Here is a 16,176-nt window from a genome sequence, read left to right as displayed (position 1 = left end):
GGAAACGCTTGCGGCGCACGCCATGCGCGAAATCGAGTTTTGTGGTTCCTATATTTTGCTAACCCGGCACGACCAACGCCGCCGCTGCCGAGGATGGATGGATGTAGTGTTCCTGTATATGCTACCACAGAGAGCACAGTTGCGCATAACGTTTCCGGCGCCGCTTGAACCGCTTTTCGCCGAGCGCGATCACGTGGTGCAAAAGACATCAAATGATCAACTGCGCTCAAATGTGCGCGCATAATTGTCTACCACACATGTGCAATGTGTGGTAGACAATTCTGCGAGCACATGAATGTCGCAAATAGAAATATCGTGCCCGCAATTATGTCAGTGACCGTTGACCGCCATTCGTCAATAAACTTCGTTCACGGCAGCTGCACGTTTTCGACATAAGCGGTGCAGACACGTAAATTTAAACGAATTTCAAATGTTCACATGCGTACACCTTATGCAAAGTTTATTTTTACACTTCATACTGCAAACTTAACAGCTGCTTCGTAGCAGCAAATCTGCAAGTTGAAAAAGATCCAAGATGCGCGAGCTTCTAGATCATTTTTTTTCGTACAAGCGAATGAATAAGCAGTAGCTGGTGGCAGCAGGGGATGAGTGCTTGTTCTTGGAGCTTTGGGGGGCAGAAGTCAAAGCAACTGGAAAAGCAACAAGTTATTATGAGCAACAACAGGTTATTTTTATTGGACTGTTCGCATAAGATGACAAACTGGCAAAGTAATTATTCACACATTGCAGACTGTAATATTACAGCACATTTTTCTTGATCTCTTCATAACAATCAGTTTATTTACCATAGCACGGCACTTATTAAAGGTACAAAAATAACTGCACATTCCTCACGTCGACTGAGGCTGATCGAAGAAGCAACATATTGCGGGCGGCAAATGCTGAAGCTATTGCAGCTGTCTCATAAGCGGGAGCGCACGGTGTTTTCGCTTACTACGAAACAATCAACACCAGCACATCAATCGACTTTACATGAAAAATGAGAACGCCGACGGAGCAGAGACAAACCAGAGCCGGAAGAACGGAGCAGAGAAAAGCCAGGGTGCAGCGGGAAAATTGTACCAGCCAGTATTTACTCTATTCTGAACACACTTTTCAGGAGCCGCATAGTCAGAACAATCGTGCAAGGAACAAAGCGAATTGAGTGAGTTGGTAAGTTAACATTCTTGGCGCATATGTGCAGCGCGACACAGACGCGTCGTCATTTCTTTGTGCCGCTTATGTGTCGGCCGCACATATGCACCAAAATTGCACAATGAACAATCTCTTATGCCAGGCGTACACGCATTTCAGCGTGTACAAGAGTGTTACTCGAGATAAATGCCGCTTTAGTGTAAACAAGGCGAACTCACCTCTGTAAACAAGGCGAACAGATCTCGCATATCCTGGTCGCTTTCGCAGCCGGCTGGTCTCGTCCGTATGCACGGCACCGCGTAAAATGTTCTGCCACCTTCCGTGCGATTTGCGCAGCTTGGTGCGCTGCAACCTGTCATACTGGAATACAAGTGTCAAAATGATCTGCTTCGTAGCACTTCACCAAAGTCAATAACATAATGTTCTCGAATACCGTACCTGAAACTCGCAGTCTATCGTTGCTAAGCACACTCGACTGTCCGCTGATTGCAATTTCGATGGCACTGACAGAAACGAGTAGGCGCCGTTTCCGTAAAGTTGGCTTCAGAGCGCACAGTTGATCATTTGACGTATTTTGCCCCACGTGATCGCACTCGGCGAATAGCGGTGCTAGCGGCACCGGAAACGTTATGCGCAACTGTGCTCTCTGTGGTAGCATATACAGGAACACTACATCCATCCATCCTCGGCAGCGGCGGCGTTGGTCGTGCCGGGTTAGTAAAATATAGGAACCACAAAACTCGACTTCGCGCATGGCGTGCGCCGCAAGCGTTTCCCGTTAAAGATTACGCTTGAATAAGCTGCATTTTTCGAGAGGCGGAGACTAGCATTCTAACTATTTAGCGACTTTCAAGTGTAGAATATGAAACTGCCTACAAACAGATTTCATTTGTGTTTGGATAGCACTATGGAAAGGCCACCCATAGTGTGACACAACAAGACCACCGGGAACACTATGAGCGGTGACGCGAACAGCAACATCCAAATGGAAAACAACGACGTGCTCAGCCGAGTCAAGACGAAGCAGTTCCTGCCAAAATGAAGCCATGTAAAGTTAGAAAGCCTACAGAGCGGTGCGAATACGATGCTCGACGAAATGAATAACAGCCTCAGTATGCACAACGGCGTCGTGCTCAGGCTCGGCAAGACCCACTTCAATGTAGGTCACATTGCCCTATAGAATCAGGTGACACCACAGCTTCGCTGGCCAACCCCATTCACACCGTGAATTGAAGCCCAATTTTCTTTTTTTTTATTGACACTGAAGCCATATCGGCAGATTTCTTACACACAACCACCATCACGAAAAGTTTGACATTAGTTAGGTGGCAAACGCTACTGGAGCTACACGGCAACAGAAGCGATCCCACCGTATTGATACATATCGGTACGTACGCGGGCAGACTTCAAGTATTCGCTCAGCACCACTAACTTCATATAAGGTTTACTATAAGGTAATGCCAGCAACAGCGTTATGTTTATGCTTTGTGTTCAAAGCGTTGCAATACTGCCAAATAATAATTCACTCCCAGGAAATGAGAACAGCGTTTCCTCGAATATTCTGAAGAGATCGTGTGCAATCGGGAAGGAGAAACCAGAAGGCGATCAACAGCTGGGCTGTGACATCAAAGATGACATTTACCACGTAGCGTCATTGTAAGTTGCCTTTACGCTCAGCAGCGTGGGCAGCCAGGTGTCGAAGCTGCTGGCCTAGAGGAAACAATAGCCCTCCTGCCGTAGCACGAACTTCGCTGTGTCCTTTAACATTAGACTTGCGGAAAGAGGGAGTACACCAAGCCACCATTCTCTGCACAACATCGCAGACAGGCCCTCTTACCCGCAGAATACAGCGTGGTTTGCTCATTCTTATCGCATTTAGACGTTACATCGAACGATACGCCGACTCCTCGGGGTAACAATTGCCTGTAGTGTCGATATGATTGCCATCGGAATAATAAACGTGTTTTTAACAATTCACAATATGCTGCCTTCACAGAGGCTGGCGTGATGCCACTCAAAGACTCGCTGCCACCAAGAAGTTGTTGGCTGTTAATGCACGGATATTGTCGACGTTGTTTTCCACCACCGGCCGCATCCTCCACTCTGGCTATGTACCATGTTCAAGGCTTCTTTTCATCATTATCGTTGACTTATTTTTCGTGCTGTGTACGCTCTTTTCAAAACAGGGACGACGAATGTTTGCCCACAAACTCAACGCCATCTTCTCAAGAATATATTTAGTGCGCGACAAAGAAGGTCATTCTCGTACGCCACATTATTGCTTCTTACGCTATACGGACTACATGCACAGGCGGCTTAACTCAATATTATTTAATTTCATTTCATTTTATTTCCTTAAAGACCCGTAGAAGGGGTATTACATAAGTGGCGGGAATACAACAAATACAAACAAGTGTTTTAATGCATTCAATTCTGAAAATAAAGAAGTTGTTACATCTTGGGAAAATTCTGAAAAGCACGTGATGGCAGCCATTTGATGAGTTTAGCCATCCCAGTCTTTAGGTGTTCGGTAGAAAAATGAGGCGGAAAGTGTATTTGTACTTGAATACGATCACAGAGCCTATGTACACTCACAGCGCCTATGTAGCGCAATGCTTCACACTATTGACAGAGTCATGTTGCTCGTTTGCGCAATACTTAGTGTTCCCGACTTATAAGTGCATATTGCAGGTGAGATATATATTCAGAACAGCGGAAGCGGCTTGGGGCAACGTTTCCCTTTCTCCATCAAAAATGATAGCGAAGCTTGGGCGGTTTAAGGTGCCGGACGAGGGCAAAATCACGTTGGTTATGACGTGCTTATCGGAAGTGTAATGTATTCAACTGATGAATGGACGTACAAGAAAAACAAGTTTACTTGAACTTGACGACAGAAGCATTAACGGGGCAATGTCAGGATTCTTGGATAGTCATTGAACTTTTTGTGAAGGTCATTCGCTTTGAAACGTCGCCTAGAGCTCAAATCTCGCCTTAAAGTGAAACCTGCTCTGTTAGAAGTATCGTAGGCTTCAAATTGTGAATTGTATTTTTTGTCTCCTGCACATTCGTCAAGTTTGTTGTAAACTTCATTCCCATTTAAATGTCACGCAGAGCTCTAATGTCGACTTAAAGTCGAAAAAGGTACTTCCAGATTATATCACTGTTATGGCTAAATAAAATGGGTGAATAATCGCAGCTTTCAATGGTGAACGTGAAACTATGATTGGTTTAGATGAGCTCGTCCGTCAGTTTAGCAGATTACAAGTCTGGCGAACGCTTTATTAGCTTGAATTCGCAAGCGAATGCGTCTTGATCCAGCCAGAAAGAAGACAGAGCTGTCTGAATACAATATACATCGATTTGAGTATGCGATATTGCCGCTTTGATCTGCGTGACGTACGTTCACATGGCATACGGTAACGTGAAGGGATAAGAAAAGACCAGACTGGGTGAGGGAACAAACGCCAGTTAATGACATCTTAGTTGAAATGAAACAAAAGAAATGGACATGGACAGGACATGTAATGAGGAGGGAAGATAACCGATGGTCATTAAGGTTTACAGACTCGAATCTAAGGGAAAGGAAGCGTAGCAGGGGGCGGCAGGAAGTTAGGTGGGCGGATGAAATTAAGAAGTTTTCAGGGACAACATTGCCATAATTACTACATGACCGCGGTAGCTGGACAACTATGGAAGAGGCCTTTGGCCTGCAGTGGGCGTAACCAGACTGATGATGATGATGATGACGTTGACATGACAGTGACGTAATCATCGAGAAAGCGCGCTGTTGACGCTAGCGGAATCGTAAGCATTACATTTAGTTTGGCAACACACATCTTCCTCCTTCCTTATTCAAAACTTATTCAAAACAAAGGTATTGGGGCATCCTCGCACCAGTCCTCGCACGGCCCCAATGCGCTCAAAGGAGACGAAGGGGAGAAGTGGGCGAGTGGCGCGCCACCTTTTGGGGAGCACAGTACATTGCGAGGAGGCGGTTTTCTGTGTTGCCCGCAAGAAGGCTCTGCATGTGCGCCAAGCGCAGAAGAAATGTAGCGGAAACGTACTTCGCTACTCGCTTAACTGCGACTTCTGTAATTTACATGCTCACAATTACCCCAATATACACCGCAGTATAACTATCTACGGCAAGTTTCTAAGGCAACACCGCATTCACTATAGGTGCTTTTCTCCCGCTTTGAAAGATCGAACTCATGGCTGAGTGATAGCGTCTCCGTCTCACACTGCGGAAACCCTGGCTCGATTCCCACCCAGTCCATCTTGCAAGTTGCCTTTATTTATGAATTGCCTTCGACCATTTTTGGCTCACGGTTAACGCCGCCGACGCCGACGACACCGGCGTTTCTGCGACACGAGCTCCTTAACTCTGTCGCGTTAAAACATAGCGTTATATGCGACAGCAAGTATGCACAGACATACGGCCATCTTATGAAGTGGCGTCGCTGCAGTGTGGCGGCATGTTGTCGTGCCACAATGCATCCAGCCCTTTAATCCTACTTACCTACGTCAATGCCCATAAATAAATTTCCTAGGAGGTGTATAACACTAGTGAAAACTACCGTAGAAATACTGGTCGGCTTTGAGGATAACGACAACTATTGCCCTCCAATCGACGGTTTGCAAAACTGGTGTTACGCATGCGCGAACACGGCTCTCACGAGCGGGTTCTACATTTTTTACATACGACAAGCAGACAAACAACTAACGCAGACCTAGCATGCGTTGACAAGCCGTGTTGTGGTGTTTTTATTGCGCTATTTTCATAAAGATGCCGGCGAGTTGTGTTGCGTACGGGTGCGCAAATTACTTCTCTGGCAAACGGAGCACGAGTACATTTCGGTTTCCATCTGAGACGAGCTACGGCGGCGATGAAAGCTGCAGGGATAAGCGATGGCCAGTGATGCCATCCTAGTACACAGCTTGATCTATACCTCGCTCTTCGTGGAGGCGATTCTCATCGCGCTACTCGCGGCTGCTGAATTGCCATATGCCAGCCCCGCGAGGTCCTTTCGCCTGCAAGCTTTGAGACGTATATAGAGGCAGCCGCATTTTGCCGGAAATCTGGAAAGCTCAAGACGGACGAGGACAGACAGGGCTTGCAAAAGCTCAGTGATGTTACTCAGGTGTTGGTGGCATGTAATTATAATAAATATTTCGCAGTGATGTCGAAAGTGTGCCTCATACGTACCCAGCACTACACCACTCAAGCGATCGAAACACACCATCCGAGGCTAGTTGGTTTCGCAGACGGGCAGCGCGCAGCAGCCACCATGGGAGGCAGTTCCCTTGGTTTGCTCTTTACAGCCGGCGGAGTGCAGATATGCAAATGTATTTTCGTTTAGCCTCTTATGTATTCATAGATGAGGTAAAGAATTTACAAAAACTATGAGTACCATTGCTAGCAGAGACTTCTTCATAAACGGCGACACGCACGGCCAGCGAGCAAGACCTACTGTCTTCTTCGGTGGCAGTTATTGCATGCTGTCGTTAGAACGGAGCACAGTTTGAGACTTTCCCATATTTACCGCACACGAAGACGGACGATCCTTATAAGACAAGCAAATCTGTGGAACTTTCCTTAGTTGCAGATTGGCCATATTAGTACGGTAAATCTTCACAAGCGCAGCAACACGCTCCACCTCCTGACTTAGTCGGCAGCCGCCGATCGCTCGAGCCCGTAGGCCTAACTCCCGTTTGTCAAAGCAGCAGCCGACGGCGCCTGTGATGAAAACGTCGAAAGTCGTCATGAGCATTTTAGCGCATGGACAATTATGTCGCGGTCAAATGAACATGGAGTTGGCGCTCTCTATAATCTGTCAGAAGCAAAAAGGAAACCAGGCAAGCCGCCTTGCACGGTGACCGCTATTCGCGGCCAGTCTGCGAAACGAAGTGTGGTCACTAGGCGATACATGGATGTTTCGAAGACGTAAACTGCGTTCTTGTTGAAAGAGTTCATGTCACTCACACTAGTTTCGTGCTGGCACGAGCAGTCTCCAAATGTATCATATTTTTAACGTAACCTTCTTCCTTCGGTGCCGATCCTGAAAAGCGAAGCTTCTAAAGATGGATGTCCACAACATGTACGAAAACGACAACGGAGTGACGGTGTCTTCAATTATTTTTGCCGCAGTGAACACATGACTGCCGCGGCAGAGGCCAGGCAGAAGCTGACAGAAGAAACTCTTTTTCTAACTACGTACTTTCGCACGCAGAGCACTGTAGCTTCGTCTGTTGTGCCACAGATGTGCGGGCTGGGCATGTTTTGAAGTGGGGGAAGCTCAAAGTAAAATTGATCATGAAGAACGACTGAGGAATATGGAAGGCAGTATATAGGTTGGGAGAGTTTACATGTTGGTGTACAGGAATAACCTCGATTCACAGTGGAAGAAAAGAACTAGGAAGCATACCAACAAGTTCGCAGCCTGTAGGGTAAACAACACAGCAAAGAAGGAACCTCAAGCGGAAAGTCTGAGAGGCTGCAATAATCTCAGGGGTGGCGGCATCGAAACGAAAACCTGCCATGGAAAATTCTGAAGGTGAAACATTGAAATCAGGAAGGAAACAATAGTGTCCCTTGATAAAGGACACAATAGACGTAAAGCATTGCTGTGGAACTGGCGTCTTCTTGTCTACCTTTATTCTAACTTCATTCCCCTTTTGTCTTGTCTTGTCTTGTGTCCCAGACAGTGGCGCGTATCCATAATGGGGGATTGGCCAAGAAGCAGGCGGTTTTCCGTAAGTTTAGAAGTATATAGAAACTAGATTTGAATAGTGGATCGTGGGACGATAGAAATGTAATTTAGACTTGCAATGAAAGTATTGGTAAGAATTTTGATAAAATAATTTAACGTAAAGAAATGAAGAAATAGAAACTATGGATAATTGTAGAAAATCAGCAAGGTACTCTTTTGTCTCTCTAATAAAATTGTAAACAGCAAGAAAAGCATCCCTGTGGCTGGTTCCCAGTGAAGTTGCCCTAAAAGAAAGAATGTTTGTCGAGGTTAGTGATAGGCCAAGTTTGGTAAATGAGTATTCTAATATTCTTCTTTGTCTTAGAAAGCGGCGGCATGAGAGAAAATAATGTTCGATAGTTTCAGGTGCACTGCAATAAGAACATAGAGGGGACATCGCGAGACCAGACCTGTGTAAGTAAAAATTTAGAGGAGGTATACGGCATTTTAATTTTGTAAAAGATACTTCCAATTGCCTTGAAGGACACCAATTAATATTCCATGGGAAGCCAAGATGGTGGAATTCAGAACACGGTGTTAGCATGGATATTGCAGAATTTTGAGATATAGCGAAATTTCTGTACCTTGCCGCGGTGACATAAGCTGATGTCGGCAAAACAGATATGATAAACAGATATGAGCATCCCGTTAAGGGATGCTCGTGCGAGTGAATCTGACTTTGGCAGCAGCAGTGTTCGGAAGAGCGTTTGCCTAAATGCTCCTGCATACTGTTACAGATAACCCTGGATCCTAGGACGACACCACTATAAGCCGAGAAGCGCACGTTTTCTGAGGCTGCATTTCGACTCCGGTTATCAACTAAGAGTTATCAAGGACGGACGTCACCGGCTGGCATCACCTGGCGTGGCGCTTGCATCGACGCATCTGCTATAAAGCTACGGCATCGCATCCAAGACGGCACTTTGGCAGCAGCAGTGTTCGGAAGAGCGTTTGCCTAAATGCTCCTGCATACTGTTACAGATAACCCTGGATCCTAGGACGACACCACTATAAGCCGAGAAGCGCACGTTTTCTGAGGCTGCATTTCGACTCCGGTTATCAACTAAGAGTTATCAAGGACGGACGTCACCGGCTGGCATCACCTGGCGTGGCGCTTGCATCGACGCATCTGCTATAAAGCTACGGCATCGCATCCAAGACGGCACTTTGGCAGCAGCAGTGTTCGGAAGAGCGTTTGCCTAAATGCTCCTGCATACTGTTACAGGTTAGTGGCTTTTTTAAGGGGGGTGTTATTGTGTTGCTGCCACTGCTGCTGCCAAAGGAGCGAACCTTGTTTATGTCAGTATGGAGTGTGTTGAGTGTGAACAAGAAATCTTGGATCCCAAAGAGAGTATATCTTGCATGACTTGTAAGCTTTCGTACCATGTAGGAAGCTGCGCAGGAGTGTCGGAGGCAACAATAAAATCTAAGAAATCAACCTACCAGAAATGGAAATGCCCGAAATGTAGGCTACCAACCTCACATGTTAACCAGGATGAGGAAGAAAAAGCACCGTTGACCGTAGAAGATATGTTGGTCGTACTTCAGGAGATTAACCGAAAACTTGATGTTTTGTTGCCACTGAAAGAAACTGTCGATGGAATTGAGCAATCGGTGCAGTTTATGTCCGAACAGATGACAGACCTGTTGACGCGCACAGAACAAAATGAGCGAGATATTAAAGCAATCCAGACTAGGCTCGCAAAAACAGAAATGAACAAAGAGCAGCTTGAATCGCTCAGTGTCCAACTCGATGACCTCGAGTGGCGCAACCGGAAACTGAACTTAGAAATTCATGGTGTACCACAAACGGAAGGCGAAAATCTTTTGTCCAAACTTAATGCTTTGGCCGGTGAAAGTGGATTGCCCCAGCTATCAGAACACGACATCACGGCAATTCATCGATTGCCGGCAAAGCGTGACAAAGTGCCTGGCATCATCTGCCGTTTCGCGAGACAGAGCATGAGGGACAAATGGTGGGCTAGCAGGCGGGAGTTGACCACTGCGGATGCCAATGTTCACATGTTGGAAAACCTGACCAGGCGAAATCGAGAACTGCTGAGGGAAGTGAAAGAATGGGCAAAAACAAATCAGTACAAGTATGTCTGGCACAGCAACGGCAAGATTCTGATAAGAAAGACTGATGGCGCGTCAGCAATGCTAGTGCAGCACTCTTGCGACCTTGGCAAGCTGCAATAAGAAGGGAGAATTGATTTTTTATTTTTGTTTCCTGCCAAAAATGCAGACTGTAACAGAAAAGAATTATCTACTCCCAGAGAACTTCAAAGATTACCTTGGCCCGGTTTTCCAGACGTCATTCAAATGTCTTCATATCAATGCTCGATCTGTCAGACGTAAAGAAGCATATTTCGACACTTTCTTTCAACAACTAAATGTTCCCATTGACGCTATCATGATCAGCGAAACTTGGTCTACAAGTGATTATGATGTCTTTCGAATTCCTGGTTATGAGACATTTTTTCTGAATCGTTACGCTGGTATTGGTGGTGGCGTATCCATATCATTTAAGAAGAAGTGGCGGCCTGAAATATTAGAGCGATTCACAGTTTCTGTGAAAGAATATGAAATCTTAACAATGTGTTTGAACAACACTATTTTTGTAGTGTGCTATCGTCCACCAAAGGGTTGCGTAGCCATATTCTTGAATTTTCTTGAAAGCCTGATTTCATTTGCAACCAGTCAGCATTTAAACATTGTCCTTGGTGGTGACCTAAACATTAATATGTTATCGGTTGATGCATCCCAAATGAGTTTAGATTTATTGCTTAGAACACATGGACTTCTGAATGCAATCAAAATGCCAACGCGTGTTACGATCACGTCTTCATCGCTGATCGATTTGTTTATCACTAACCATGACCCTAGTATGATCACATCTGGAGTAATAATTTCTGACATCAGCGATCACTTGCCAATATTTATGTGTGTTAAAAACATGTCTAAAAAGAAACGTAGTTCAACATATTCTTTCCAACTTATATCTGAAAAAACACTGTCGACATTTAGAAACTCGGTAGAAAAGAACAACTGGAGGCCTGTCCTTTTAGAAAATGACGCCAATAATGCTTACGAGGCATTCTTAGGTATTCTGAAGCCGATTTACGAGGCCTGTTTCCCAATATTAACAAAAAAACAAAGGCGTCACAGTCGCAAACCATGGGTCACACCGGAGTTGGTGGCAAAGATAAACACAAAGAACATCCTATATCATAAGTTTATTAAATCGAGAGCTGAATGTGATCTGACAGCGTTTAAAAAATATCGAAACCGCTTGAATACTGAGCTCAAGAAAGCCAGAAACGCCTATTACACAAATCAATTCACGTCAACTTGTGGTCGTGTCGACATTATGTGGAAGCGGCTAAACGCAATTTTGGGGAGAAACAGCAAATCAGGTGAATTAAATATGCTAAATATCGATGGTGTAAGTATAACTGGAAAAGAATTAGCAGATACGTTTAATACGCACTTTATTTGCGCTTCTAGAAATCAAGTCCCACATAACAATCTCAGTGATGTCGTTCATATAAGCGACACTATATTTCTCAAACCGGTTGAAGAAGCAGATGTAATGACAGCCTTCCACGAACTAAACAATAGCACATCCATTGATATTGATGGCCTCCAGATAAAGCCTATACGGTATATTTTTGACCTTATTTTACCATACATCACGCATATCTTAAACCTTTGTGTCAGTACCGCTGTATTTCCTCGTAAAATGCAGATTGCACGTGTAACAGTTATCTTTAAAAAGGGTGATAAAAACCAGCTCGGGAATTACAGGCCAATATCTATCTTACCCGTGTTTTCTAAGCTACTAGAAAAAGTAATACTTAGAAACTTTTTGCAGTTTGAAGAAAAACACAAAATTATAACAGCAGCTCAGTATGGCTTCCGTAAGCACCGCTCTACTGAACTTGCACTATTAGATCAACGAGAATATATATTGAACGAACTCGAACATAATAGGATAGTCATTGGTATTTTTCTTGATTTTTCGAAGGCATTCGACTTATTAAACCATACAATACTTCTTCGTAAACTTGAGCGTTGTGGCTTCCGCGGCCATGCACTATCGCTTGTGCAGTCATACCTCATGGATCGCAAACAGGCAGTAGCAATAAATGGTCTCCTCTCAGATATGCAATCTGTAGGCTGTGGCGTTCCACAAGGTAGCATTTTGGGTCCATTTCTGTTTAATCTTTACATCAATGACATTGTACATGCAACTCCATTCGTTAAATTTATCATCTATGCTGACGACACCAGTATTTTTCTTGCCGGAGATAATGCAGCCGAACTCACAGATACTGCAAACAATGCACTGAGGCAAATAGAAAACTGGAGTAGCAGAAATGCGTTGCGAATTAACACAGCAAAGACTAAAGTCGTTGTTTTCAGAGGTAGAAACAAGAAGGTCCGTCTCACTAAGAATATATTCCTTCAGTCCGTACCCTTAGAAGTTGTGCCTTCATTTAAAACATTAGGTATATTATTTAATGAAAGAATGTCATGGGATGATCATGTTAGCTTTGTAACAAATAAATGTTCACGTATTATTGGTCTTCTTTACAAGAACCGTGAGATACTACCGCGAAATGTAATGCTAATGCTATATAATTCATTGATACAATCGCATTTCAGCTATTGCCATTTAACCTGGGGTGCAACAACAGCAGGCAATCTTCAGAAACTACACTTGTTACAGAAAAAATTTCTAAGAATTGTTGAAAATGTTCCGCATACCTACCATACGGCCGCACTTTTCTTAAAGTATAACTTACTACCAATTACTAAACTTTATGACTATCGTCTGAGCAAGTGTGTGAAAAACGAGGTGTTGAAGAACATATCTTTTCTATCAAAATTAGCTGGTTTAGAAAAACGAGATGCAATGTACAGCACAAGAAACATAGCACAATGGAACGTAAAAACATACAGAACTTTCTATGGTAATCAAACATTAGAAAATAAACTACCACGACTTCTTAACAAACTCGCACAAAACGATATTGATCTCCAAAACACAACACGCCACAAACTGTTCGAGTATTTTTTACACTACACCTAACCTTTTTTTTTTTTTTTTTTTTTTCTGTGATTTGTCTACCCAATTCTTCTTTCTTTCACCATCATTGTAAGTTTTCTTTCCAGCCAGGACAATGCTGTTGATTTTATGCTGACTACTGTAACCGGATAACAACTCTGCTATATGTATTTTTTTTTTTTTTTTTTCCTTTGTTATCTGTATTTCCTGTATTTTCTTTTCTTTTTCGTGTGTGTGAAAAAAAAGGAGAAAGAAAAAGGGAAAAAAAAAGGGGAAAGAAAAACAACCACTGTATTGCTGTCAAAGTGGGGGCCCGTGGCCTTGTCAAGCTGTCCAACGGCAGCTTTTACTACGGGTCCCCGCCATCATCTGTACCATGGTGGCAAAATAAAATTTGAATTTGAATTTGAATTTGAATTTCATTCAAGTGCAACCCACGATGTCCCGGTACCCAAAGCAAACATACTTTTCGTAAGTACGGAGGTATCATCGAACGAAATGTTCTTTGAATTGCTGAATTTAATGATGCAGTTAGTGCTGTGCACACAGATAGCGAGTCGGTCACGATAACAGCTAATGGGTCTTTTTGGGGGAGTTTTCGTAATGCTAATATAATCGCTAATAATTCTGCCTGAAATATAGGTGTGAAGTCGGGAAGGCGAAGGGAGTAGGACCGCTGAAGAGATTCAGAGAAGATCCCCACTCCTGCCTTCTCATTGCAAACAGAAGCGTCAGTAGCTACTACGTTGTCAGTGGTTAGCTGGTGCAGGTAGCCGTGTAAGATATTAATTAAATATCGCCTTGGTAATAGTTTAGCATGATTAGGAAATATGTCCTCGAACTCAATTTTGAGGTCTGTAAAGGCATCATTTGAATGGTAAACTTGGCCTATGGATACATCCTGTTTTTGTAACTGTGCTTGTACGAATACTATCTGAGGGCTGTGCAATCTCGACCACGATACTTGGAAGAACTCAGTAGGTTCAGTGATAAAGGCATAGTGCGTACGTCTTTTTGAAAACTTTTAAATTTTTAAAAATGTCTCAACCGTAAGCATGCGGAATCTGCAATCTAGGCTGGGTATATGAGCTTCCTGATATAAAACAGCGTTGGCAACAAATCTAGGAAGCCCGAGGCACGACCGTAGAGCTGCTCTTTCTAAAAGTATGAGAGGTTTAATTTTGTAGGCGGGGCCACCGGAAAGTATCACGCAGCTGAATTCTACTATGGGCCGAACATACATATTATAGATCATCAGTAAGGTATCCCTGCGTAGTCCAGAGCGACGGTGGCTGAGCCGGCGGAGCATAGCTACGGCTCGTTCTGCCTTTGTTTTAATATGTTCAGTGTGACTGCGCCAGGTGAGTTTGCCATCGTAAATGACACCAAGGTACTTGACTTCGTCAACTTGAGGAATGATTTCCTTTCGGTATTGTAAAGTAATTTGCACCTGTGCAGTTAATGGGAATACCAATAGCGCACTTTTGCTAATATTTAACGACAGGCATAACCCCTCTAGCCATGTCTCCAGCATTCCTAAGTAATTCTGCAACGGCTGTTGTAGTGAATGTATATTATTTGCGGACGTAAAAAATGCGATATCTTCCGCGTAAACATAAACATGTACTTCCGGACACAAAGGAATTGTGCTTAGCAAAATATTAAATAACATAGGGGAAAGAACGGAACCCTGTGGTACACCTCTTGTCTGCTTGTGTTTGGACGTCGAAATACCGTGTTGGTAACAATAAAACTCTCTATCTCTTATAAATTCATAGATCCAAGCGGTTATATATTTTGGGATATTCGTAGACTGAAGTTTATCGAATAGAATACAATGTTCTACAGAGTCGTATGCTTTTGATACATCTAGCGTCACCAAAGCTGCGTACTCTCGTTTGCGGCGAGCAAGTTTAACGCGGCTCTCTAAGCCTACATGGGCGCACCATATGGAGTGGCCGGGACGAAATCCAATTTGGCAAGGACTGAGAAGGGTGTCATCCTCCATAAAATTTGTTATACGGCCGTGAAGAACTCTTTCTATTAATTTGACGACATTGCAAGTAAGAGAAATCGGTCTTATGTTGTCTAAGTCAAGTCCAGCTGATTTTTTCTTTAATAGTGGAATACTTTTAGCTACTCTCCACTCTCTTGGAACCCATGCATTCTTGAGAAAGAAATTTATTATGTTTAGGAGGTCCTGAGGCGCATTATCAAATAAGACCTTTAGCATTCCTGTTGTAATTCCATCTGGACCGGGGGATGACGCTGGCAGCGAACTGATAATGCGTTCAATCTCTGTCGCTGTTATTATCTCAAAGTCGTCTGCCAAGGGAGGTTTCTTTAGGTTTAAGGGCAATTTATGTTTGAAACGCTGCGCAAGTCCTTGAGCAATTTTTTCAAGTGATTCCGATACTTCTTTTGTTGTTAAAACGACAGAATCGACATTCACGGGCGCCGGTATAACTTTACGAGATCTAAGAAGTTTAAACAGGGCCTTTTTATTGCAAGACTTGGAAAGGTATGTGTAGTGCTTGGAATCATAATCCTCCTTAGCTTTTGAGACTGTTCGTTTAAATGTAGTAGCTATATATGTATAATCATCCCAATTAACAGGACTTTGGTTGAATAAGAGTTTCTTCCACGCTGCTTTTCTACGTCTAAAATCTCGCTCGCAGTCAGAATTCCACCAGGGACAATATGATCCACCCTTAGTGGATTGCACAACAAACTGAGCTTTTTTTGATGACTGTTTTAGAATGGAACATAGGCTCATTGCTTTATTATCTCTCTCCATGCCCTCCTGAGCATGTAAAGCTGACTTTAATGCATTTTTAAATTTTTCGTAATTAACAAAAGTGCGCACATTACTATCTAAACTAGTTAACGGGGTAAGCAGTTCAAAAATTATAGGGAGGTGATCACTGTTAGTTCCGGAGTCTACAGTCTTCCAGGAGGTGACAGACGTGCTCGAGGTAGCAAACGTAAGATCTAGGGCAGATCGCGACTGACCCCGTACGAAAGTATGTGCTCTCGAATTTAAACAAGAGAATTGATTCGTTAAGACCCGATCCCACAAGCGTTTGCCACAAGTGTCCGTTCGGAAACCTCACGATACATGATGAGAATTGAAATCTCCCACCAGTAGGATGTTTTTCTAACTACGTGCAATACAGGTATCCAGATAGCGGGTATCTTGCA

This window comes from Dermacentor variabilis, unplaced genomic scaffold (genome assembly GCF_050947875.1).
Source record: "Dermacentor variabilis isolate Ectoservices unplaced genomic scaffold, ASM5094787v1 scaffold_17, whole genome shotgun sequence".
In the NCBI taxonomy this organism is placed as follows: domain Eukaryota; kingdom Metazoa; phylum Arthropoda; class Arachnida; order Ixodida; family Ixodidae; genus Dermacentor; species Dermacentor variabilis.
This window is presented reverse-complemented; position numbering follows the sequence as displayed.